The sequence below is a fragment of the Ceratotherium simum genome, chromosome 3 (genome assembly GCF_057802395.1).
Source record: "Ceratotherium simum simum isolate JZ-2026a chromosome 3, ASM5780239v1, whole genome shotgun sequence".
NCBI lineage: Eukaryota > Metazoa > Chordata > Mammalia > Perissodactyla > Rhinocerotidae > Ceratotherium > Ceratotherium simum.
In genome coordinates, this window is record NC_141902.1 from 18,688,322 (window position 1) to 18,714,114 (window position 25,793).

Below are 25,793 nucleotides of genomic sequence, written 5' to 3' on the forward strand. Positions count from 1 at the left end.
TCACTCTCCTCTGATATGGACATTTCCACAGCATTTCTTTGTATTTATGACATTGACTTTTGAGGAATACAGTGTACCCCACCCTCTTTTTTTTAGTAGAACATTCCTTATTTTGGGGGTTTGATAGGTCAGTAGATTTTTCTTAAACTTATAGATAGTTGGATTTGAGCTAATTGGTTATTACCACATCTAACATTAAAACTATTATTACTTAATTTTCTTTGAGTAAATTGATATTATTTGTGAAACTTCACACAGAAGTAAAGCAGATCCTTCAAAAAATGTTTATATCCAAAAGAAGCAGATTGAATAAATCAATTTTTGGTAAATAAAATGGTTCTTTCTGGTGTACTACAAGAAAAGAAAAAAAATGCCTACTATTGGGTTTTCATTCATACTAAAACTGAACATAAATAATTGTATTGGAGAACAGGTAAAAATTTTATTTTATTTTGAAGAAAGAGGAAGTATTTACTTTAAATGAAATATTCATTTCAGTAGTAGAAATTTTAAATGCCAAGCAGATTGAGTTTACCTCTAGTTCCATATGTTGACCAATTAATTGATATTAAGTCTTTAAGTAAGAGCTTTGCTGTTACATTGAGGAAAGTGTGCTATTTTGACTATAGGTACTTATAGATTAATTCCTTGGAGAATAAAACCCTCAAGGTATTAAAACATAATACATGAATATTTAATAGATAACAAATATTTAGAATGTTTAAACAAGAAAGTAAATTAGCATCGAGTTAAGCTGCTATGGAGATTTATTAACTATTGGAGAGAATTGTGTGGTGTGGTGTTTCTGTTTGTTGTTGTTTGTCATCTGTTCTGCCATCTCAGCTAAACTCATGAATTGAGAAGCAGCCTGGGCTTATTTCCACAACATTCAGACCTTACTGTGCATTTACATTGGCTTACAATATGCTTCTCTCTTCTTTCCAAGCCTGGTCATCTCTCATTTTCACACCCTAGGTGCCCAGCGCAGCCACGCACACAGTGCAGGCAAATTGTCGTAGGCAGCCAGGTAAAAGGGATGCTGTCAAATGCCATTTCTTTAAACTTTAATTTGTTTTTCTCTCTTCGTTGTTTATGATAACCTCCTAGAAACTTGAAAATAGCATTTCCTTCCCTGCTGTTTTTGTCATTTGTGTTTGGAAGTCAGTTTTTTCCCATGAAAAATAATTTATGTTGCCTTTAACTGAGGAGGAAAAAAACTCCAAAGCTGTACACTTTTTACTTTCCTCTATAATCAAGATGTTTTCTTTTCTTTCTTTACTTGATTTTCTAGTGGAGTTTATGAGAAGAGTTAAGGAAGCAGTGGCCAGCAGAAGCAGAATAAGGCAGTTATTATGAACGTGGACTCTGAACTCTTACTGTCTGGCTTCAAATCTTGGCCTAAGCAGTTTACTAGCGAATGGTCTTGGGAAAGTTGCTCCATCTCTCTGTTCCTCTACATTCTCATCTGTAAAATGGGATTTATGTAACAGTACCTACTCATAAAGTTATTATGAGGATTTATAGAGTTAATATTTATAAAATACTTAAAATAGTGCCTAGAAATATGGTCAGTGGTATGTGTTTGTTGAAAAAAAAACAAATATCTTCACCTTCCCCAATCTTACTACACTCATCCTTTTTCCTTATGCTATGCCTTAGTAGAAAGCAGAATTCACAGCTCTTCAGCGGGTCCTCAGAGAAGTAGGGGGCCCCTAATTGAAGAACCCTAGATCATTTTTGAAATACAGTCTTTTCAAAAGTTGCAATGTGTTGATTTGCCACTCATCCTTGTGCTTTGGCTTGGTTGAGAGAGGGCATATTAAAAGGCTAAATATGTTTATTCACCCCTGGACTTCTACTTACACATAGCATGTCTTCATTTTGCTTTAGAAGGAGCACCACTCTATAGTTCTTGCGAGGAACGTTTATTTTAGTTTAAAATTTCACAGATGTCATGTATGTAAACTTGAAAGAAAACACATTTTCAAAGGTGATCCTAGGAGATATAGCCTCATTCTTAAAACAACCAAAATATCCCCAAACCCCCAGCTAGCATAAAAGTAGAGTATATAAACGTATATTTAAAAAAATTAGTTGTAAACCTTCAGACCTTCAGATGTCTTTTTTATTATGTACTTAAAGTGAATGTAGTTGAAGTGAATCATTTTTGAAGCCTAGTAGGTCACCAGTAGTTTATTTTATACTGAAAGTAGCAAGAGAGAAAACAAGATCTCTTGGACTGCCAGGAATTTGGGGGCATTTTAATGTGTGGCTCCATTTTTAGTAATCATAGGGTTACATGGAATAGATTATTTACTTTATCGAGGACATAATATCCTGGATGACAACTGTCTTAGTCAGTTCGGGCTGCTATAACAAATTACCATAGACTGGGAGGCTTAAACAACAGACATTTGTTTCTCCCGGTTCTGGAGGCTGGGAAGTCCAAGATCAAGGTGCGGGCAGTTTCAGGTCTTGGTGAGGGCCTTCTTCTCGGTTTGCAGATGGCCATCTTCTTGCCATGTCCTTACTGGCAAGGAGAGCAAGCTCTCTTGTGTCTCTGCTGATAAGGGCGTTAATCCCAACATGTGGGCTCCACCCTCTTGACCTAGTCACCTCGCAAAGGCCCCACCTCCTAATACCATCACATTGGGGATTCAAGTTGTAAGATATGAATTTTGGGAAATACAAACATTCAGTTCATAGCAACAACTTTTACGCACCATTGAAATATAGAACTGTAAGCAAAGCTCAAGAAGCCCTAAAACAACATCTTCACACAGGCAGTCAGAGTTCATATAAACTTCTGAAGATCACTAAGGATGTGGCTGAGGATATCTATTTAATAGAAAAAGAAATCACCCAGCACTTACGGGCAGTGGATCACTAAAAGAAGTTCATATGTTGGACCGTGAATGATGAGAACTAAAAAAGCAGATAACTTGGTAAATTATTTAAATGTTGCGTTCATGGGTAACAATTTTGCCATTAATTATGTTATCATATAAATTTCATAACAATAGATTTAAGGAACAATAAAACATATTTTAAAAACGAATGAAAATCGGCTCCATACTTCCATGTTTCTATTGTTGTTCCTGAACGTGTGGCTCATGGATAGTTCTTGTATGAGGCGGTGGTGGTAGCTCCGAGAAGCTGGCTTTCTCTCTGTGCTGATTTCTATAAACTGTTGATAAAAAGCTTCTAAGAGGAGTGTTGATTAACTGCTGACATGGCTATGTTCTGTTCCTTAAAGTGTTCCCTTTTGCTTACACCTACCCTGAGGGTAGAAATATTTTTTTAAGTTAAGGAAGAAATGAGTATTATTAATATATAGAAAACAGACACCACGTTTAAACTGGTAGACGTAAGAGCTATTATAATTTCTGTAGTTTACCTGGAGATAAAGATGAGGTCTGGAGTTGTGCTGTATGAGAAACACAGTTGGAAGTGTTGAGTGGACTTTGAGTCCCCTTCAAGACTTCTAAAGTACATACATTCTTAATGTTCTCCTGGGAAGAACCCTGAGACGAGAAGACATGTTCCATTATCCAGACAGGTGGATGTTTCATGAAGCTGAATCCTTAGTGAATGTTCCAGTGCATCGTTCTATAAATTGTTCCAGGCTCTCTAGTTAAGTACCACTTGGATTAATGTTTAGATTGTTATCAATACATTTCTCCCCCGTTTTCTGTTTCCTCTTTTCACATTCAGATCTGAGGTTATGCTGAAGGCTTGTATTTTGTACTTGGATTTTTCCTATCATTGTCATATTTATCATCTTGCTCTCAACAATTTCCCTCTAGGGGACATTTTGAAACTGAATTTCTGGAATGGAGAGGTGAGAATATGCTGGAAGGATCTAATCATGAAACTCTCTATGGTATTCATGTTAACTATGATGTACTAGTGGATTAGAAAGAAATAGCTAATTACCATCTGTTTGATTTATCTTAATTTAGCTATTTCTAATGGTAGTTTTGCCATGTCATAATTAATCATTTAATATTGTAGTAGTTTGCAGTCAACTGTGGTAATTTTTCTTTCATGATTAAAAGGTCATTGATGCACTCTTTTTAGTAGCTTTTTAGCTTTAAAGGTAGTGAGAAATCTCTCAAAAAGAGCTTGGACGAGGAGCAGGGGAAGTGGCAGCCGCAGTTGATTTGAAGGGCATATTTTAGAACACTAGTTTTTGAGAATCAACACAAAACACTTTGCATTGTTCATCTCTGTTAAATCAGATGTTTTGCCATCTTCTTTTAGATTGGTATTTATTTAAATATTAAGCTCTCCTTTACTGTTTCTGTAGTGACACAATTCAAGTTGGCTCTTACCTGTATTTTCCTTAGTCATTAAAAATTTTGCATGCTGTTAAATTTCATGAAATATAATTAGCTTAGTTTTGAGTGCTGAGGAATCCATGAGAGACTAGAACCGAGTCAAGGTTTTTGTGGTGAGTAGATACAAAGCTGTGTTTGTATCGGTGCCAGCAATGGAGGCAGCAGGGAATCACCGAGACGGGCACGCAGCCAGCCTGGGAGCCGAGCCTGCGCCGAGTGGAGAGGGTTTTGAATGTACCTTTAGAAGTGTATCTAAGCCAGGTGTGTGCATACTGCGTGAGGGCACATGCAGACATCAGAGGTGAGCTGTTCAGAACTTGAAGGCCCAAGATGGGACAGGGAAAAGCCCAGTTCCTTAGTACACTGGCCCAATCAGGAGCCTAGGAATCTGCTGGAACTTGAGATTGCCAGAACAAAACTAGGGCCCCTCGAGCGAGGAGACATTGATAGTCAGCCAGCGCTGCTCTTCTGCCTTGGGAGGTACTTAAGTGCTTTTTGTTAGACTCGCAGGCTCAGAGCTTGGCTAGACAAAGACTCAGTAATTTGCCACACCTGGCAAACGCTGACACAGAGTCGTTGGCATATCTACATCTGACTGGTGCTGACAGTGGTTCATTATGTCATAGGGGAGCCCGATACAGTCAAGTGAGGTCATGAGCAAAGTGCTGTGATATTTATGTTTGTGATGCCTCCCCTTCTACTTTGATATTTTAGCTCTAAAATAAGGCTGAAAGGGAAGTTAACTAGTAAAGAGAAAAAAGCCAGGTTGGAGAAAGTCTGTACATATCCATTCATTCATTCAGCCTTTCATTCAACAAATATTTTGTGAATGCCTTGGTATGTAATTACCCAAACCGAATGAATATTCATTCGTCTTTGAAATTCAAATTCCATTTTACTAATGAACAGACCAGTGTTTTACCCAGAGGTACAGAGTGAGCAGTGGCAAACTTAATTTGGATTCCAAACTTCTTTCTTTGTTTAATCAGTGCTTCAGGTCTCTGCAAAGACCTGGCTGAAACCAAAGGTGGGTTTATCTTGGCAGTGAGCATTGTCTGACAGAGCAAGAAATAATAATTGAATGCATAATTTGTATTGAGTTGGTGCTAAGCAGTTAAGGGGTCAGAGTGGGAACAGGCTGTTGTGGTTGATATAAATGGCTCAAGTCTATGAGGATTTCGAACGTGCTAGGCTCTGTGGTGTTACTTCTATTACCTCATTTAATGCAGTCAAAGTAGAAGTAGGTGCCCTTTGAGCAGTCTCTGTCTCTGAGGCCCTGCACCCTTGGCCACACCTTTTCCCCTAGGACTGTGACAAGATTGATTCCCTTCAGGCATTTGCCCACGTACATAGTCCTAAAAAGCAACATAGAATTCTCACCCAGCTCAGTTCCTTGGGAACTCAGCCTGGAGAATTCAAATTTTCTCTATTATATTTTTGATATTTCAGTACCTGACCGGCAAGATGTTTTGTCTTTTGTGTGTAAAAATTAAGTAACTGTACCAGCATCAAAGATGTACTTTCAGTTGTAAATTGTATACAGATTGCCTTTCTGGATGCAAGAATTAACATTTTAAAGTTGATTTTGTGCCATTCCACATCCACTTGTCTCTGCCTTTTGTGAATAAAGACAAGCTTTTGTGTAGACAGTTTCAGTTTCCAAAGTATTTTTATAGTTTCTAGACTGTGTTTTCATTTTATCTTAAATAGATAAGAGAAGTTTCAGCAAGAAATATAGCTGAATGCATTCCTTTTGATAGTATACTGTGCGGTTAACATGCTGATTGCAGATTTCGTATTCTAGCTAGTTATTAAAGGATTACTTCTTTATGTCATATCAAAGTCAAATTATATTCAATTTAATGTTCTGAATATATCCAGGTATAGGTAGTTGTAGTAATGATCTCCTGTGTGCTGTATTTTGTCCATTTAATAGGCCTTGGATCTTTTTTTAAATTGAGATAATTACAATATACAGTTGTAAGAAGTAATACAGAATTCTCTTGTACACTTCATATACAGTTTCTCCCAGTGGTAACATTTTGTAAAACTATAGTATAGTGTCACCACTAGGATACTGTCATGGATATAATCTACCTTTCCCAGTTTTCCTCAGGGTTTCCCCTTTTTACATATACGTGTGTGTGTGTGTGTGTATGTATGCATATGTATTCAGTTCTATGAAATAAAAATATGGAGCACATAATGAATTTGTGTGTCATCTTTGTGCAGGGGCCGCACTGATGTCTCTGTTGTCCAATTTTAGCATATATGCTGCGGAAGCGAGCACAGGCCTTGTGTTTCATATGAATCAGGACTGGCTTCATGGGCCTGTGACCAGGGCAGTTGGTTGAGTTTAACGCTCTGACTTGGCTGTCTGGAAATCCTTCGCTTTGTGTTGAATTCGTGTTTTGTAAGTGAAGTCTGAGGGGATAGTGGCCTGCCCCAGCTGCTCTGGAACCCTTGGCTCGGTGACCGCCTCCTTGGGATGAGTTCTCTACTTCTCTCCACTGCTCTGTCCCCCACCTCCTAGGGCCCCAAGCCCTGCTGGCCTCATCCTCCTTCCTTCTCCTGCCCCACAACTGCTGCTGCCTTCAGCCCCTGGCAGGGAAGGATCGGGTTTTGGAGCAAGAGCCCAGGACATTTCAGGACATTGATGCGGCCGTCCCCATCCGGGAGTGCCACGGTGGATGCCTCAGTAGGGCGAGCCCCTTATCCACTCCAATCTAGGTCCCTAACACATCCTTTCCTAGAGACTGCAGTACTCCTGGGGGTCACCCGTCTGCCTGTGGGTTGGGGGGTGGTGAACTGTGGGAAGGGAGATGCCTGCCTTGGCTTCCTCTGCCCTAGTTGGTGTGCAGAGCGTTGTTCTGGAGGCTGGAGAGAGGGAGAACTCAATACTTAGTGAATGGGCGGTTTGTATGCACTGGGGGGCACCTGTGGAGCAGAAGGTCTGCGCTCACCCGACAGGTACCCCTGTGTCTGAGGGATCACGACATTGAATAGCAAATCAACAACACCATGGCAGGTTGAGAGAAACTGCAGACAAAGAAAAAATCTTGATATTTTAGTACCTTTAGTGGAACTTTTCCTCTGCCTTTTGAACAGGGGGCCCCGCGATTTCATCTTGCACGGGGCCCTGCAAATTATGCAGCCCATTCTGATAGGCATAGTGTTATCTTCAGCAATCATTTACTATACACAGTGCCCACTTGTTTTCACTGCATCATCCTATATTTGCCTCAAATTTCAGTGACATAATAAGAAGATATTCAGTGAGACTGTGTGGGGACTAGAGCAGCACAAAACCCATAATGATATAAATATGTGGTGGAAAATTACAATAAAACCCTCATATCTTCCACTTTAATTTTGCCTCAAGGAAATGGCAAAATGCCCAGCTGGCGATAACCAGTTCCAAATGAGCTGCCAAAACTGCTAGGTGCTGAAATATATAGTTTGTTGCTTTTCCCCATTTTGGTGCTTGACTATGGGTTTTGAGGTTGGTGTTTTAAAGCCAGAGCAGGTGCCTGCCACCTGGAAGCATTTTCTTAAGTGCCTTGCTAATATCAACACAATGAGACCTATTGAAGTGTATTTTTAAATAACATTGAAACTGCTTTACATGTGTATACATGTCTATTGAAATGCAATCATAAATAGGCCCTAAAATGTTTTCATCTGGAATTCAAAGGGATATGATTTGTGTCTTGGAACAATGAAGGATTCTTATAAAAAGGAACAGGCTGATGGAAAACATTTAGATAAAATTAAAATATTTGAAAAGTTTGTAAGTGTAGGTTGAAGTGCTAGCATAACAAAATTAGATTGCTTCACCCCAGAACCTAATGAATAGAGGTGCCTAGTAAGTATCAGGTCGTGTTAATGGGGGTGAGGTGGTGACGATGAAGTGCAGTTTACAGGACACATTTCAGTCTTGTGACCTCTCGTTTCATTTGAAAAATGTACCTTCTTTTTGGTACTTGTCAGTACATTTACACATCTCATTTCAGGACACTGAAAGCCAGTTCTTTGTGTCCAGTGAGGGTTTTTCTTTTCCTTAAACCAGGCTAGAGTTTTCCATGAGCGTCTCTGCATATATATTGCATTAGGGAACAGTGAATGTCACATGTTTTCGAGGTCAGTTTTTGTTTTAATGCTTGTCTGAACAATCTGAACTGTTTCCCAGTGTTCATCTAACCAGACGGCTACTTTGTTTATAGTTCTGCCTGACCTGAAGTATACTCTGCAGAATGTGCTGGCTGTTTCTGATTCAGACTGCGCAATTCAGATGGGTCCGCTCAGCCTTTCTCTTCCCCCGAGACGTGAGGGCCAGGCGAAGAGGGTTCATTGATATCTAGGATTAATAAGAATGTATTTTCATCATGAGTTTCACATCCTAACCTCCCTCTCCTAAACCTATTGCTAGATCCCTGAATATGAGGAAAAAAACAAACTGATTTAATCGGCTTCTCTTCTCCCTGCTCACTTTCACAAAGTTGCTAATTAGAAGCAAAATGTCCAAACAATCCTGTAGGAAGAAGAAAGAGACCCAGCAGGGGACCTAGAGAATCTGTAAATTAGGTAATTAGTGTAAGAATAATCATGACTCTGTCATGATTGAGTGCCTTTTAGAATATTTGGTGGAAGTAAACTGTTCCCGTCTTCCTGGGGTTGGTGCGATCTGCCCGTTGACTCGCTTCCCTCTCCTGGGTGGTCACCTGCCGAGCGAGCGGATGGGTCTTCATGCATCGCATCCATGTCTGGGTGGAGGATGCCTCTGTTACCACAGTGTGCTCTTCTAAATCTATTTTTCTCCAAACATTACTTCCATTTTCTAATTTACCCTTCTCCAGCTTGTTCTCATTTTCTCTCAAGTTTTCCTCTCTCCTCTGTTGCATATTTGCCTCCATTGGCAAGATAGAAGAACTTACATCACCTTGTGGTGAGTCACAATACCCATCAACCCTGAAAAGTGCTTATGTTCCAGACATTGGAGCCCATGCTCTGGAGGCAGCCTCCCAGGGGTTGAGTCCTGGCTCCACCACTCACCAGCCAACGTTGTGATCTTGGGCAAGTTACTCAACTCTCCTTGCTTCCTTTTCCTCATCTGTAAAATGGGGATGATGATATAGTTTCTACCGCATAGAGTGGCTGTGAAGATTAAATGAGTTATTCCATAGCCAGTATGTAGAACAATGCCTGGCACGTGTAAGGCTTAACAAATGTTAGCCATTATTATTACTTAATTTTGTTTAACTCAGTTATGTGACCACTGAGTCTCCTATTAGAAGGTTTAGTATTGCCATTTTTCTCAGTCATGTTCCAAGGAGGGCGGTTTGAGGTGGAAGATCTAGAAGTAGAATCTCTCTTATGGTCAAATCTCTCTTTTGTACGTATCCCTCTGCCAACGTGTTTGCCTTTTGCTGTTTCTCCTGACCAATCAGTAATGTATTCCCACATGGCGACTTCAGGTGTGGCCTGCTGACTAGCAGCGTGGGCATCACCTGGGAGCTTGTAGAAATGCAGATCTCACACCACACCCCCGACCAACTGGATCAGAATCTGCATTTTAACAAGATCCCCAGATGATTCTTAAGTACGTTAATGTTTGAGAAGCACTGTGCTAACATTTCTGGGTCTAGAGCACCAAAATTCGGCTCTAGGGAAATAGGAAGAAACCAACCTGAATTCTATTTTACAACACATAATATTGACTACTTCTACAAGAATAGCACTTTAAACCCTGTGAGATTTCCTGGAAAACCTATGTTGGCATTCTCTTGGGTGTAATTGTTATTGATTAATGTCATGATTAAGAGTATAGCTTAGGTCTACTGGGAACTTGAGCTCATTGAAAGAAAAAAAAACCCACCTCATTGATCTGAAGCCCTCAGTCAATCATTCTTACCTTTTCAGAAAACACTTCAGATAAATAGCAATAATCTTAGCGGTGAGAGATTTGTCTCAAGGGATAATCTTTCCAACAATGACTTGCATTGATTAAGTTCGTTGCTTTTTAACTGTTCACTTTGTTGCTGTGGTAACTCTGTTTTAAGAATTAGGATGGATTTTTTTAGTTGGGATTGTATATGGGGAAGGGAGCACAAGGAAGCACTTTTGGGCTGCTTCTGTGCTGGTTAGGTACTTGCTGAGAGTCTGGTGCCCTTTGTGTTTTCTGAATATTGTTTTGTTGCAACAAGGTTCTGGAAAGGGGAGGCGTTGGACATGTTTACGGGATAGACAGCATCTGGAAGGGTTAGGCTAATATTACCATTCTTGGTATCTCTGTCAGCTGTCAAGAAAGCACCAAAAGTGCTAGATTATGAACTGGAGAACTTTGCTTTCTGAGCAGTTTAGTCTTGTAAACCATGTGCAATAGTGTTGTTAGATTGTTGCCTTGCCTTTTGCATACATCTGGTTTTTCTGGTGAGTGGAACATTTGGAATGTCTCTAGCTTGCTGTGGTTGTGAAGAGTGAAGACTCAGCTTGCTAACTGGAGTTTGATTTATGAACCACTAAATGGAGTATATTAACTCATTCAGCTCCCTCAGCTACCATGCATTCTTTATCATTGCAACCATAATTATTTATAAAAAAACAGAATTTACTGCCTCTCCATAAAGAAAGACAGCAGTATCACCTGTCTCCCATACTTCGCCTTGAAAAAGTGATCTTTTTAAAGATTTTATTTATTTATTTTTCCCCCTAAAGCCCCAGTAGATAGTTGTATGTCATAGCTGCACATCCCTTTAGTTGCTGTATGTGGGACGCGGCCTCAGCATGGCTGGAGAAGCGGTGCGCCGGTGCGGGCCCGGGATCCAAACCCGGGCTGCCAGCAGCGGAGCGCACGCACTTAACCGCTAAGCCACGGGGCCGGCCCAAAAGTGATCTTTTTAAAATGTAATTCAGATCATGTCTTTGTGTCACTTAAAATTCCACAATGTCTCCCTTCGCCCCCTGGACAGAGCATGACTCATCCAGACAGAACTGACCATTCTCTGTGTGTACCTGGAGTTCCTGCTGGGGAGAACTACTTGGCTTTTCCCTGAACACTTGGTGCTCTCTTAGACCTCTGGACTTCTCTGACCATCCTGGTCCCTCCACCTGGATTATCCTACAGTTCCCTTCTCTGCCTGGTGCCATGGCTTCAAGACTCAACCCAATGATAGCGCCTCTGTGGAACCTTCCCTAACCCCACAGGTTGTTCACCTTGTGTGCTCATACGTCTGCTGTGGCATTTATCGTGTTGTATTAGTCAGGGTTCTCCAGAGAAGCCGAACCAGTAGGGGTGTGTGTGTGTGTGTGTGTGTGTGTGTATAAAGAAGTTTATTTCAAAGAATTAGCTTATGCGACTGTAGGGGCTGGCACGTCTGAAATCCATAGGGCAGGGTGTCAGGTTGGAAACTCTCAGGCAGGAGCTCATACTGCAGTGGTGAGGCAGAATCTCATCTTCCTCAGGGAAACCTCCATTTTGCTCCTAAGGCCTTTCAACTCATTGAATGAGGTCCACCCAGATTATTGAGGGTGATTTCCTTGCTTAAAGTGAACTGATTGTAGATATTAATCACATCTATGAAATACTTTTACAGGCACATTTATATTAGTGTTTGATTAAATAACTGGGTACTATAGCCTAGCCAGATTGACACATAAAACTGTCCATCACACGTGTCATACTGTGATCATTTGTGTACCTGTGTTTCCACCTTTGGACTGTGAGCTCTTTCAGTCATAAATGAACATTACCTTTAAATAATTAAAATATTATTTTATAAATTGCTTAAATCATGAAATAAGAAATATATTTCTACCATTTAAATGTATTAGTCCTTAAAAACTTTTGAGTCAATTTGCCCATGATTTATAATGACGTTCTGAGTTGATACCTTGCTAATATTTTTAACTGAAGGGAAACAGAGGCAGCAATATATTTATTAACAATAATTTTTACATTATATATTGGTAGACATTCATTATTTGCTTTATTAAATTATTAAACTTGCAAAATATGGGTATAAAAATGAAAGAGAAAGATCTGTGGAAAAATTGAGATTCAGCTTGTTTTAAAAATAAGAGATCTGTATCATTATATGTAAGTATAGGCTATCTTTGTTTTCACTCATAAAAATCCCCACTGTGTATAGTATTAAGTATAAGTGCTCAATAAGTATTTAGTGTCAGCTTTTCTTCCATATTGTGTCACCACTGAAAAGGCAGTCTCCTTATTTTGATCCTATTTCTATATTACAAATTTTTGAAAATACAGCTCAAAACTCTTTTCTCTTGTGAAAACTTCCAGGATTAATTAGATATTTTGATGTTCCTTTCCTCTCCTTAATACTTGTATGTGTGTTCACATTTGCTCTTTTTTAAAACTTATTGATATGCTTTTCCATAACCTTCAAACATTATTTTATGTTAATGGTTTGAATCTCTTAATATTACTATTTAACATCTGCACCTGGGTTCATTATTTAAGGCCAAATTCAAATTTTTAAACCCAACCTCCTTGCTACCCTATATCTGCTTTTTCCCTTGGTATGTGTATTTCTCTTAGCGGCCCTGTTGTATTTCTAACCTTGGACTACACATCCACCTTCCCAGAACCCTCACCTTTCGAATCCAATCACATGCTCAGAGAATCCCAATGATTGTCCTTTCCTTACGGTCTCACCTTCACATCTTCTGTTTTTAATTCCAATAACCATCTTTCCAGCTTGGATTATTATTACCTCCTATGTAGGCTGTTGCAATAAACTTCATGGACCAGTCACTTCCTCCTTAAAGATAGCTACTACGTTCTTAACAAGTTAATTATGCTAATGTAGAATTACAATGTTGATATTCCCCAGCTCAAAAAAAAAAAAAAAATCAAAACTTGGTGGCTTCTCATTGCCAGTAAAATAAAAAACGTTTTCCAATCTGGTCACTTAAAGTGCTCCAAATGGCCTGTTTATCTTTGCAATTTTCTTGTTCAGTCTTCCTATATATGGACACCAAATTGGACTGTTTATTTTAATCAGTATGTGCATTATGTTTCCCCATCTTTGAGCCTTAGCTATACTTATCTCCATCTGGAATGGTCTACTCACAATTTCTGCCCATTAAAGTACTTCTTATCCTCGATTTTTCTGAAGCCTCTGGGTCCTTTCTGCCTTCAGCATACAGGTATAACTCAAGGAGCACTGTTGGGAGGGAGTACAGACAGGGCAGTCACGTGTGGCCTGGCAATCGCATGACTGGTTCATTGAGGTGCAATTTCTGGTTCTCAAATTTTAAGCTTCAGAAATTTTATTTTTTCCTTCCAGCCAGAGTTGCTGTAGTTCCTAGAAGACAAACCCCTGCTAATAAGACTCACAAAAAATATTTTTATGAACTAGAATGCATATTTACCAATCCACAATGAGCGATGTGTTTTTCTAGGGCATTACTTCTTCCTAGCAAGATGCCTGCGAAGCAGAATCAGTAACTGGAAAGTTGGTGAATTGGCCCAGAGTTGAAACATAAGGAATTGGTTGGTCTTGGAGGATATTCCATCTAGGTTATGGGAAAACCTCTTTGCCGTATTGGGTCACCTGATAAGGTTCTTTTCCTTGGATAATTTGATATAAACATTGATGGATCTTCAGGTATCTACTCTCTTATCCATCACCCCAACTGACTGAATTACAGTTCTCCTTTACATTTTCCTTTCCAATAGCGTCAGTCTAAAGATGTTGTTGCTTTGTTACCTTGTTTAAATTTAGTAACAGTCTATCCTTATCAATTAATGTGTAAAGTAATCCAGGTCTACGAAACCACATTTAGATCCATCTGCTATGGTGTCTTTGGATGGCTGTTCTCATACATCGTGTGTCTAGTTTTGACCCTTCATGGTTTCAGAATGTGCCTTTTGTCTGAACTTATACCAGAATTTTTAAATTGCTTTGTGCATTGGATACATTCACTTCTGTATCTTTTTCTTTTTTTTTTTTTTTTTTGTGAGATCAGCCCTGTGCTAACATCTGCCAATCCTCCTCTTTTTTTGCTGAGGAAGACTGGCCCTGGGCTAATGTCCGTGCCCATCTTCCTCCACTTTGTATGGAACACCGCCACAGCATGGCTTGCCAAGCAGTGCGTCAGTGCGCACCTAGGATACGAACTGGGGAACCCTGGGCCACTGCAGCGGAGCGAGAGCATTTAACTGCTTGCGCCACTGGGCCGGCCCCCTGTATCTCTTTCTTAATATGTCTGTATTGTGGTTATTTGCAAACTGGCCTTATTCACTACTTGTCAGGGCTAAATTACTTGAAAGCAGGGACTATTTTTTATTCTCATTGGTTTTTCTGTAGTCTCAAGTACAGTGAGACTTAACTTTGTTAAGTTCTTTCCAGAAGTGAATGTTGACATTTATTCCTTCCTTTACTTATTTATTCATTCATTTTTTTCCTTCCTGTTTTCTTTCTTTTCTCTTTCCCTTTCTCCTTCCCTTCGTTTCTTCCTTCTTTCGTTTCTTCCTTCCACACATATTTATGAAACACCTACTACACGCCAGGATTATTTTGTGTCTGTAATACAGTTATAAAAGACACAGACCCTAATAACATAGTACTGGCACTCACTGACTGCCCTAAGCTCTTCATCAAATCCATACAGTACCACCAAAAGGTAAGTGTAAATACACCTGCCCCCTCCTTTTTTTTTTTTGGCAAATAAGCATACTAAGGTTCAGGAAGGAAAGTGACTTGCTTAAAATCACACAGCTAGTGAAACAGCTAGGATTTAAGCCCAGGACTATTGCCTCAATTTGTTCTTTTTCCCTATTGCTTATAGTGCTTATTGGAGCAACTTTATGATTTAAGATACTTGGTAGTTAGTTATATGTGCCAACTTGGCTAGGCTGTGGTGTCCGGTTGTTGGTTAAACACTAATCTGAGTGTTGCTGGGAAGGTATTTTGTAGTTGTAGTTTGTATCTACAATCAATTGACTTCAAGTAATAGTGTGGGTGGGCCTCCTCCAATGAGTTGAAGGCCTTACTGAGAAGAAATTTTGCCTCAAGACTGAAGCATCAGCTCCTGCCTGAGTTTCCAGCTTGCCTGTCTGCCCTATAATTTTGGACTTGCCAGCCTCCACAATCACTTGAGCCATTTATGTATATAAATATAAACACACATACACCCACCCACACAATTGAGTTCTGTTTCTCTGGAAATGTACTGATTGATACAGGTTCTGACAATTAAATAGACAAAAGTATTACACAGATAAGTGTCTATTGCATTATGTTAAATTCCCAAACTAAAACAATGTTTTAAATTTAAAATCTATATGGCATATAGTAATTCTTTTTGTAATAGGTAGGATTGGCACCAGTGGTCTTATCAGGTAGCGAGCAAGTGTGGAGAGGGAAGGAAAATGATGAGGGATTAGATTATTTCCCAGAGTGACTGAAATAGAAGGCTGAAACAGTCTAAAGATATTCATGTGATAGCTGTCCAGGGAAAGATTTATAGAATTGCTAAAAAGTTTTTCTTTCAAGAAAATCTAGCAAGAACAACAAAAACAAACCCCAGTTTTTTTCCCTCCTATTTGACGCTGGCATCTGTCAAAGGTAGAGATTGTAGTATTCAGAGTTTTACTTTGGGGTTTTATAAGGTAGAGCAAGTCACATATTTTCCTGAAACATGGTCTTTCCAAACAAGAAGACATTGAAAATGAAAAAAAGAGTAGTGATTTTAGGGATTCGGATTGCAGTAGAAAAGTAATTTCATTGTTAGACTCTAAGTCATCATGGTCAATCCATAAAAGTTAAGTTTTTTGTATTTTTATTTGCTGTAAATCAGAGATATCACTTTATAACCCCAAAGTCTAAATTACAGATTTTTATTAAATAGAAATAGACAAAATCTTGGAACAAAGTTTTATTTATTTATTTTTTCTTTGTGAGGAAGATCAGCCTTGAGCTAACATCCATGCTAATCCTCTTCTTTTTTCTGAGGAAGACCGGCTCTGAGCTAACATCTATTGCCAATCCTCCTCCTTTTTTTTTTTTCCCCCCAAGGCCCCAGTAGATAGTTGTATGTCATAGTTGCACATCCTTCTAGTTGCTGTATGTGGGACGTGGCCTCAGCATGGACGGAGAAGCGGTGTGTCGGTGCGTGCCCAGATTCTGAACCCGGGCTGCCAGTAGCGGAGCGCGCACGCTTAACCGCTAAGCCACGGGGCTGGCCCAGGAACAAAGTTTTAAACAAATGTGAATACTCTGCTTTACTCCCAGTGCTGCCTCTCCTTGGAATGGTATATCACAGCCAAATTGATTGGAAATACACAGTTGGCAGTAGTTATATTCTGCAAAGTCACTTTGAACACTGAATTAGCAAATACCAAACCATTGCTCCTAGGGGAAATGCAGAGTTGGTTCCTGTGAGCCTCTGGTAACATTTTTGTTGACCGATCAATACATAATCTTGTTATGTGTGTTTGCATTCAAAGACACCTTGTTTAATATACTCATGGCCAACAGTACCATAACTCATGCCTGAATGAAGCCTATCTAACCCACTTGTTTGCTCCATGAGACCCATCACAGCCTTCTTGCACTTAGGAAGATCAGATGGCAATTGAGTACTATGCTTGGGGGCCATTTTAAACAGCAGAGTCACCAACAGGAAGCATAAAATGTGAAAAATGTGGCACTGAATAGACTGAGAAAGTACGCTTGTTTACAGTATAAGAGCTGAAACGAGAGTATTACTGAACCAAGTGAGTTCGCTTCTTGGTGTGTTAAAATCAAAGCCTCCACCAGAAGTAGTTGTCACACAAAGTAAATTTTATTTGCAGCAAATAAGGAGACCACGGGGAATCACTTCCAAAGCCGTGGCTCCCCGAGCAAGGGAAAGCAGGTGCCTTTTATTTTTGGTAGAGAATGAATATTCAAAAGGGAAGTTTTGTCATTACATCTAGAGGCAGGTATAATCTTATGCAGGCACAGTAGGTGTTCATGCTTCCTCTGTGCCTAAAAGTGTACTGTTGCCCACCCTGGGTGGGAATTTTACTATGTTAATGAAGCAGAGGGTGACGTCTGGTCATTTCTCAACCCATCTGTGCAGGTGTTGCTCTTGCGGTGGGGTCCTAACCGGTTCAGGGTGGTTGGTGGTTGCTTATCTTCCTGAATCAACACTGAAAAACAACTTTGAGGAACTATTAAATGCTTTTGAAGCTTCCTTTGAGTTAACTTGGGGCAGTTAGTCAGTGACAAGAAGGTAGAGTGTCAGCTGGACATGTGTACTTTGGGTGACTCAGAAATTTTGCCACTCTGTGAATGACCCCAAAAGCCCCATGAGTATTGATTTTTGGGGTTACAAATACATTTTAGCCAGTAGGCAGATTCACAGATACAGAATCCACAATTAATGGGAATCTACTGCAAATAGTTTGGGTCTTTCTGAAAGATACCTATATTTGTAGTTAAATAGCTTCCTGCAAAGCCACTCTGTAAGAGAGTACAGTGCTGCCAGAGAAAATTGTTGCCTTCTAAATGTTTTATATTCATTTGTAAGATTCTTTAAGAAACATTTTTTTATTTTTTTGTGAGGAAGTTCAGCCCTGTGCTAACATCTGCCAATCCTCCTCTTTTTTTCTTTTCCTGAGAAAGACTGGCCCTGGGCTAACATCTGTGCCCATCTTAGTCCACTTTATATGGGACGCTGCCACAGCATGGCTTGCCAAGCGGTGCGTCAGTGCGCGCTCAGGGTCCGAACCGGCGAACCCCCGGCCGCCGCATCAGAGCGAGTGCACTCAACCACTTGCGCCACTGGGCCGGCCCCAAGAAACATTTTTGTTTTTTTTTGAGGAAGATTGGTCCTCAGCTAACATTGGCCAATCCTCCTCATTTTGCTGAGGAAGACTGGCCCTGGGCTAACATCCATGCCCATCTTCCTCCACTTTATATGGGATGCCGCCACAGCATGGCTTGACAAGTGGTGTGTCAGTGCGCGCCCGGGATCTGAACCAGCGAAACCCGTGCACGCTACAGTGGAGCGAGTGCACTTAACCGCTTGCGCCACTGGGCCGGCCCCCCCAAGAAACATTTTTAATCCTTGCTATTGCAGCCTTTTAGGAGAAGAAAATAAGTACTATTTAAACTCCAAATATGGGGCCGGCCCTGTGGCTTAGCGGTTAAGTGCGCGCGCTCTGATGCTGGCGGCCCGGGTTCGGATCCCGGGAGCGACCCGAGGCACCACTTCTCCGTTCAACACGAGGCCGAGTCCCGCGTACAGCAACTAGAAGGATGTGAACCTATGATGTACAACTATCTACTGGGGCTTTGGGGGGAAAAAACTGAATAAATAAAATCTTTAAACTCCAAATATGGCAATAGGCTTTCCTCAGGAAACCTTGAGCAATTTCAGGTGTCTGTTTTGAACCACTGGAATGATTAATAAAATCAACACAAAATAAAGAAAAAAATCAAAATCCAAGCAAAGTAATTTGTCATCTTTTCCAAAATATTAGTGGAGAAGCTATTTGTTTTCTTTCACCAAGATTTACAAAGTCAAATCATTAACATGTCACATGTTTAACCATGTTAAAACAATTACTTGTTTAATTGAGGTTTTCACCTTTTAATGATTTTGTCATATTGAAATTTGCTAAGAAATTAGCAAGTCTACAACTTTGATTCTTGAAAACTGTTTGTGTACTTCTAGGTTGATGCCAGTCCTTTATTTCTTTATTTGTCCAGCACTTATGTGCAAATTTCTGTGCTTGAAAGTCCTGAATTAGCAAACCAGGGCTTTTCTTGGCTTAAGCAGCTGCCACATCATAGAGGTACCCCCACCCAAGAAAGAGGAGTAAAAGGAAGATCTGCTCATTTATAGCTCCTGAAGCAAATTTAGAACTCAAGGGCAGAGGAAATAGATTGGCTTAACTATTGATAAGATTCTTACCAAAAAAAAAAAACCAAAAGAAAAAATGAAAAAGAATCAGTGATGTAGAAGAGTATTTGAATATTTTATTCTCAATATGTCAACCACTAGACCACTGTACACTGAAAAAAAAGGTTAGGTTATTATTTCTTTATAACAAAGATATTGCAAACCACTTTTCCCAGCCATTTCATAAATGAGAATGGGAGAAAATAGATTTATATTATAGCAAGTAGAATTTAGTTTAGACTAGTGGAACGGGACACTACCAGAGGACTTGGGTTATGAATATGTATAACTGAAATAGCTACAAGAAGCAAACTGGAGAAATTAGCATTGGCAATAATTATGTTCATATAGTGACACTCTGACTTGGAGAGAATTATATTAGGTAGTCAGAAAACTTAAGCCTATTGCTGTTTGAAATTATGTATACGTGGATCTCTAATGTTCTGGGCTTGAATTTGAAAGACTCACTCATCAAGATTTTTAGACACATTATATTTGCTTTTGCAAATTAGAAGCTCCAACCACAGATGCAAGTCTATATTGCCATGTGTGGAATTAATGCTTCAGACAGCTTATGAATATGTATGTGTATTTTGGTGGCGCTTCTGCTACATAAGTCTGAAAAGGAGTGGGAAGTGGGTGGGACTGCGTGGAACTGCATATTGCTGTCAGGAAAGTGGAATTCTCAAAGAAAAAAAATTATGGGGGCAAATTTTCTTTTCAGACGTGTCTCCAACGACATAAGATTTTCCAAAAGAGGAAAGCTGATATTTGTCCGTTTTAATTGTTAAAATTTCTGTTGACATTTTCATAACAACTTGGAAATGTTCTGAGACAATCCTTTACATTTAAGTGTGCATACATCTTCATGATGATTTCTGGAATGCCTTAAGTATTAATAGGCAGTGAGATTGGATGATATTTAGTTCTGTAGTTACAGTGGTACTTGATTGAATGTCTCTGTTACTGGTATGTATTGGTTGTTTTCAGCTTAAATTTTAGTGTGAGGTTTTGTTTCTGTACGTCACCTGGATTTTGATATTAACCAGTGATTGCCTCAAAATTGTGTTCGTTTCGGCAAGAAGATGCCACGTAAACGGCATTGCAGTTGCAATCCATTCTGCTTCGTGGTCCCCAGGCCTAGGTCATGGTACCTGGGCAGGTTGGGGAGGAGGAACAGGAAGGCTAAGGTGAACGGCTGCTCCTGCAGTGGCGTGGTCTCTGCCGTGGTGGACTTGCCTTGAGATTCCCTGGGCTCAACGGGAAAGGTTCTGCACCAATTGATTGTGGCCCCCTGGGTAGTTTGAGTTGATTACTCATTATGGTTGGTGCAAAGTGGCCTCTTTTGTAAAAGTTTTAGGTGTTCTGAGAAACCTTGTTACTTAGTGACAAGTTGGTGTAAGGGTGTGGCTACAGCAGGATCTGATCATATTTACATATTCTGTGTGCTCTAACAGTACAATTCTGATACTTCAGACAGACATTTAAACTGTTCCCTCCAGAGTATATTTTAAACATCAAATTGAACAGGCGATCATAACATCATCCCCACAGCTCTATTTTATTGATTAAACTTATTACATTTGACCAATCAATCTACACCAAAGAGATTTTAATTTATCGCTTACGTAGAATTTGTTTACAAGGCATCTTAATATCCCCCCTAAAGACCACCTGATACAGCTTTGCTTTTTTACTTATGGGAATAAGGACCCTCAGGGGATTTCCCATTACCCCAGTATCACTTATGAAAGGGAAAAAAGCACTTGGCTGTTGCTTTTCATATACAGGTAGAATCCCTGTACATCTTAATCACTTTGAAAATAGGACTGGCCTAACTGAAGATCAGAAGTTTTGTAGACAGAAATACTTTCCTCCAGTTAGCCAGGTCATCATTTCTCTCTCTCTCTCTTTTTTTTTTTTGTGAGCATCAGCCCTGAGCTAACACCTGATGCTGATCCTCCTCTTTTTTTTTTTTTTTTTGCCGAGGAAGATTGGCCCTGAGCTAACATCTGTGCCTATCTTCCTCTATTTTATATGGGATGCTGCCAAAGCATGGCATGATAAGTGGTGTGTTCGTGCTCGCCCTGGATCTGAACCCTCGAACCCTGGGACACCGAAGTGGAGCGTGCATACTTACCTGCTTGCGCCACCAGGCCAGCCCAGGTCATCATTTCTTAATGGCCTTCCTTATTAGAGCTTTTAATTGGATTAAGGGAATATGTTGTCTGGGAACTTGATAAAAAGTTAATTGTAAATTTTCAGTTATCTTAAAAACAAACAAAAAAAACCCCTCTTGCCTCTTCTCCGCTCTTGCCTCTCTAGCTATTCTTTGTCTCCCTTGGCAGTGCAACTCAACAAGCCCATATTTGTCTCTACTTCTCCTTTAGTTATATCTTAGATGTACTTTAATCAGACTTTTGTCCCCACCACTCCACCAGAAATCTGATTAGGTTCAGCAGTGACCTCCTCTAATTTGCTCTATCCGTTGATCAGTGTTTGGTCTTCATCTTACTTGACCTCCCCCAGGGCAGCAGAGACAGTGCATCCTCCCAGATGCTTGTGACTCACTTGTTCCTTCCTCCTCTTTTCCAGCCCTCTCCATGTTGCAGTACCCCAGGGATCAGTACTTAGTCCTCTTCTCTCTTCCATTTGTTTGCTCTTGTCACTGGGGATCTCATTCAGTCTCATGACATTAAATGCCATTTATAGGCTGATGACTGCCAAATTAATGTCCTTCACTCAGAACTGTCTCTCAAACATTCAATTTTTCTACTTTAGAAATTATACGAATTTCTGCTTCTACATCTCAAAATTTTAACAGCCCAGTTTTGCATCTTCCACCAAAAAGAAAAAGCCGCCTATAAGATGATAGATAAAAATGCAATTTAGAAACTTTGATATTGTTATAATTAAACATTCATTCTAATTTCTGTATTCAGGCGTTGGGGAATTTAACTTCAGATAGACAAACTATAATCACTCAATTCAGGAAAGCACCTCATATGCGTTTAAATGATTTTTTTGCATACTTGTTGATTGCTATTTCATATTTAAGGTTATTTACCTAACAGACTAATTCCAACATAATATACCATGTAGTCCTATTTGGAGATATCATTTAGCCTGGGAATCATTTGCTTGTTTAGAAGAGTGTTAGAAATATGCATATCACTGTTATTTATCTATAAATAGATGAAAGAAGAGTCTAGATTTATCATTAAGGAAGAAACATATATACTAATATGACCAGCTGACACATTTAAAGTGATCTTAGTAAATTATGTTTGTTTTGCTTGCCTTCCTTTGGAAACGTCGTCCTTTTTGCTTACCTACCAATAAAAAGTTAACTGTTTTAATCAAGTCGAAAAGTTGAATTTTATAATTAAAATATGCAATCCATAGCATATTTCTTATATTTTCAAGGCTTAAAAATGTCCAAAATAATAATAATGGGCATCCTAGAACATTTTGTGTTAAGTGTCTTAAATGACTGTTTTAATACCTGGATAATATTCCAAATTATTGTGTTTATCGTTATTACCTAGTTGGTCAGTTTTGCTGTAATTTCCCACTGGAAAAGAACTCTGATTTGAAAGCAATTTCAGACTGCTTCATTTCAGCTGTAGAGTCATCAAAATATATACTCATTCTCTAAGCTATACCACTACTACTCATGTGGAAGAAAAGACAAAGTTAAAGATTCTAGAAATGTTTATTAGAATTTATTATATGAAAATTAGGTGAGAATAGAGTGGGAACATGAGTTATTTAATGCACAATATTGCAAAACTGAGGTGAGAATACAGAGGTAGATAAACTTTCCCTATAGCTCTTGTAATTCAAGACAGGAAGACATTTAATATATAAAATAGATTAAAAGTAATTAAATATATGTACATAAGTAAATAAATGTTATATTTAAAATATATAAAAATAGAAGAAAAACAAAAATAGACAAAAGCAAAGTGGTTTAGGGGTGACGTTTTCTGGCTTTCCCTAATTTAGATTCTCAATAAATTTAATGGTATAATGAACTATGGATACATTTGGTGACTAGAAAATTCACATTGATGTCATTTAGGGAATTAATGAAAATGTATGAGTGATATTCAAAGAACAGATGTCCAGAGAATGAAAATAAATTTTCTTATAAATGAAAACAAATATCAAAGTTGAAAGGAAAAATGTTCAACTTAGTTGTTCATCTTAATATTACAGAAATGTAAGTTAAAATAAGTATGCATACTACTGTCCATCTACTGAATTATCAAATAAGTAAAAATTATAAATCCATTTTAGGAAAATCTGTGGGGACATGTGAACTCACACGTTGCTTCTAGTATTATGTTATGAATTGGAAGAGTTTATCATTATATTGGGAAGGTTACAACTGGGATCATACCTTTAATTCTACCATTTGGCTTCTATTTCTGAGACTTTTCCTCAAGAAAATAATCCCAAAATAAAATACAGTGGCAGAGAGGGAGAAGTGTCTAAATTTTTTATATCGATTATGAAGATATAGTATAAATTGATGAACAATTATGTTTGAAATAAATGTCAGTCAGTGTGCAGCATTTTTCCTCCACAATAATTATAAATATCTAAGAGTCTGTATGTAGAAGAGAAATGAAAAGAATAGGCCAAAAAAAAAAAGGAACCCTAATAATCTATAGATGTTGTTTAGTGGAAGGGGTACTTTATAGCTTTGTTTACTACTTCACTAATTTAAATTTCTAGTTATAATAATTGTTGCATATCCCTAATTTAAAAAAGAATGCAATGATTTTATATACTAAACTATACTCTACTATATACCGTAATGTTTATTCTAAATCACGGCCCTTGTTTTATATGAGTAAAATTAAAACTTGAAAATAGTCTAAAATAACTTTAGACATTCTGAGCCTCCTTTTGTAAAATCAACGTGTTAACCTTAAATTACAAGTTGTATTTGAACCTAAAATATCTGTTAATATATCTGCATTTTGGCAACAAAACCAACTTAATCACCGTGTACAGTGGAAATTTGCACACTGCTAATAAGCTTGATTTGAAATGGCCACAGTAAAAATCTGTGATGGAAGGAACATTTGATGCTAGTAAATTCAGAACACAGCCCATGAATTGCTGTGTTTAGAAAAGGTATTCCCTTAGTTTGCTTGTTTCATTGTCTCTCTTTAGCTCTCGCATTAATGCGAATACACCTGTAGATAGAATAAAAATAATATTATATGTTTAGAAAAAATCTAATCAAATTCTACATCTCATTTTCGGTGGTTAGACAGCAGCTGTGGATGATTTAAAATGTGCAGCTTCAGTAGTTGTACTGAAGAGTTCTGGAGATCAGGTTCATTTTTCAAAGATTAAGAAATTAAAAACAAACAGAAAACCAAAAAAAAAAAGAAAACCCCAAAGACCAAACTTGTACTTGTTTCTTGCTATTTGAATCAGAAATACCCACTGTTCATGGACATGGTTATTTTGAACATTGCTCCTATTTAAGTGCAAGAAACTAAATTGTTCAAATGAAATAGAGTTTTTATCTCCCAACTCCCCACAGAATACACAGTGAAAAGAGAGCTGTGATATTTTTTACAGAATGTGGGATTTAGGTACACAATTATCTTAGAACAAATCGATTCTTGGTAGTGGCTTTTGTTTTCTTTAAGGAGAACATATCTCAAATTTACCTGAAAGGGGGACAAAAAAGTGAACTGATGAAGTGTATCTTTTGTTATTGTAGTTTGGATGATTTTAAAATAGTTCGTTCTTTTCTTTTTCCTGTGGGCATTTTTTCTTGCCAACGTTTTAAAGATGACTACTACATATGAGGTATGGAACTGGATGTCTTTTTAAGTGCAATTCCATTTTCTATTCTGCAGAAACACCTACCATTTAAATAAAATTACAGTGCTCCTACAAGCAAAAAATAGTCTTTTGTTACCTTTGTATATTTATGCATATTTTGCTTTTATTTTAACTACAAGAACTTTCTCCAATTTTGGCAGCACTAATAATCTACAGATGGTCATTTTTTTAGTGATGTAAGTGTGAAGTCTTCAAAGAATCTGATTTGTAGCTGTCTCTATATTGCCATTATGTTCTCTTGATGTTTTTGAATGTATTTTATTTTTCGATTAGATAACTTTTGATTGAGTGAACATTAGAGGAATATTTGGCTTTTTAAACCAATGGTTCAAATTGGCAGCACTTGAACGTTGGTTGTTTTACTAAAACCTTTCCAAGTGAATTTGAGTTATTTTTCCTGTCTACTTTCCATTATGTCATTGCTTTCTTCGCAAGTATTGCTGTGTCCAGGTATTTGGGAGTTCGTAGCAAGTTCCATATAGATAATAAAGCTTTTCTTTTTGCCTGAGTTCTTCAGTAATGTCATGTGCTGGCACTTAGACATTTTAGCAATTTTCCTGGCTGCTGCTTTCACTGAAATGGCAAAATTATTTCCTCCCTGTTTTTTTGGACTTACTTATAATGGTCATCAAATTTCAGCATCCTGGTTGAAATTCCATA

General features: G+C 38.5%; 1 protein-coding gene and 1 non-coding gene across 5 annotated transcripts in view; one reads left to right on the top strand and one right to left on the bottom strand.

Moving 5' to 3' along the window:
* PRKD1 (protein kinase D1) overlaps positions 1–25,793 on the top strand; it is a 290,658-nt gene that overhangs the window by 84,244 nt on the left and 180,621 nt on the right. The gene's annotated exons all lie outside the window — the stretch shown is intronic.
* On the bottom strand, positions 6,528–6,630 carry LOC147917443 (U6 spliceosomal RNA). The gene has a single exon (XR_015551844.1). It is a non-coding gene; the product is annotated as a U6 spliceosomal RNA (small nuclear RNA).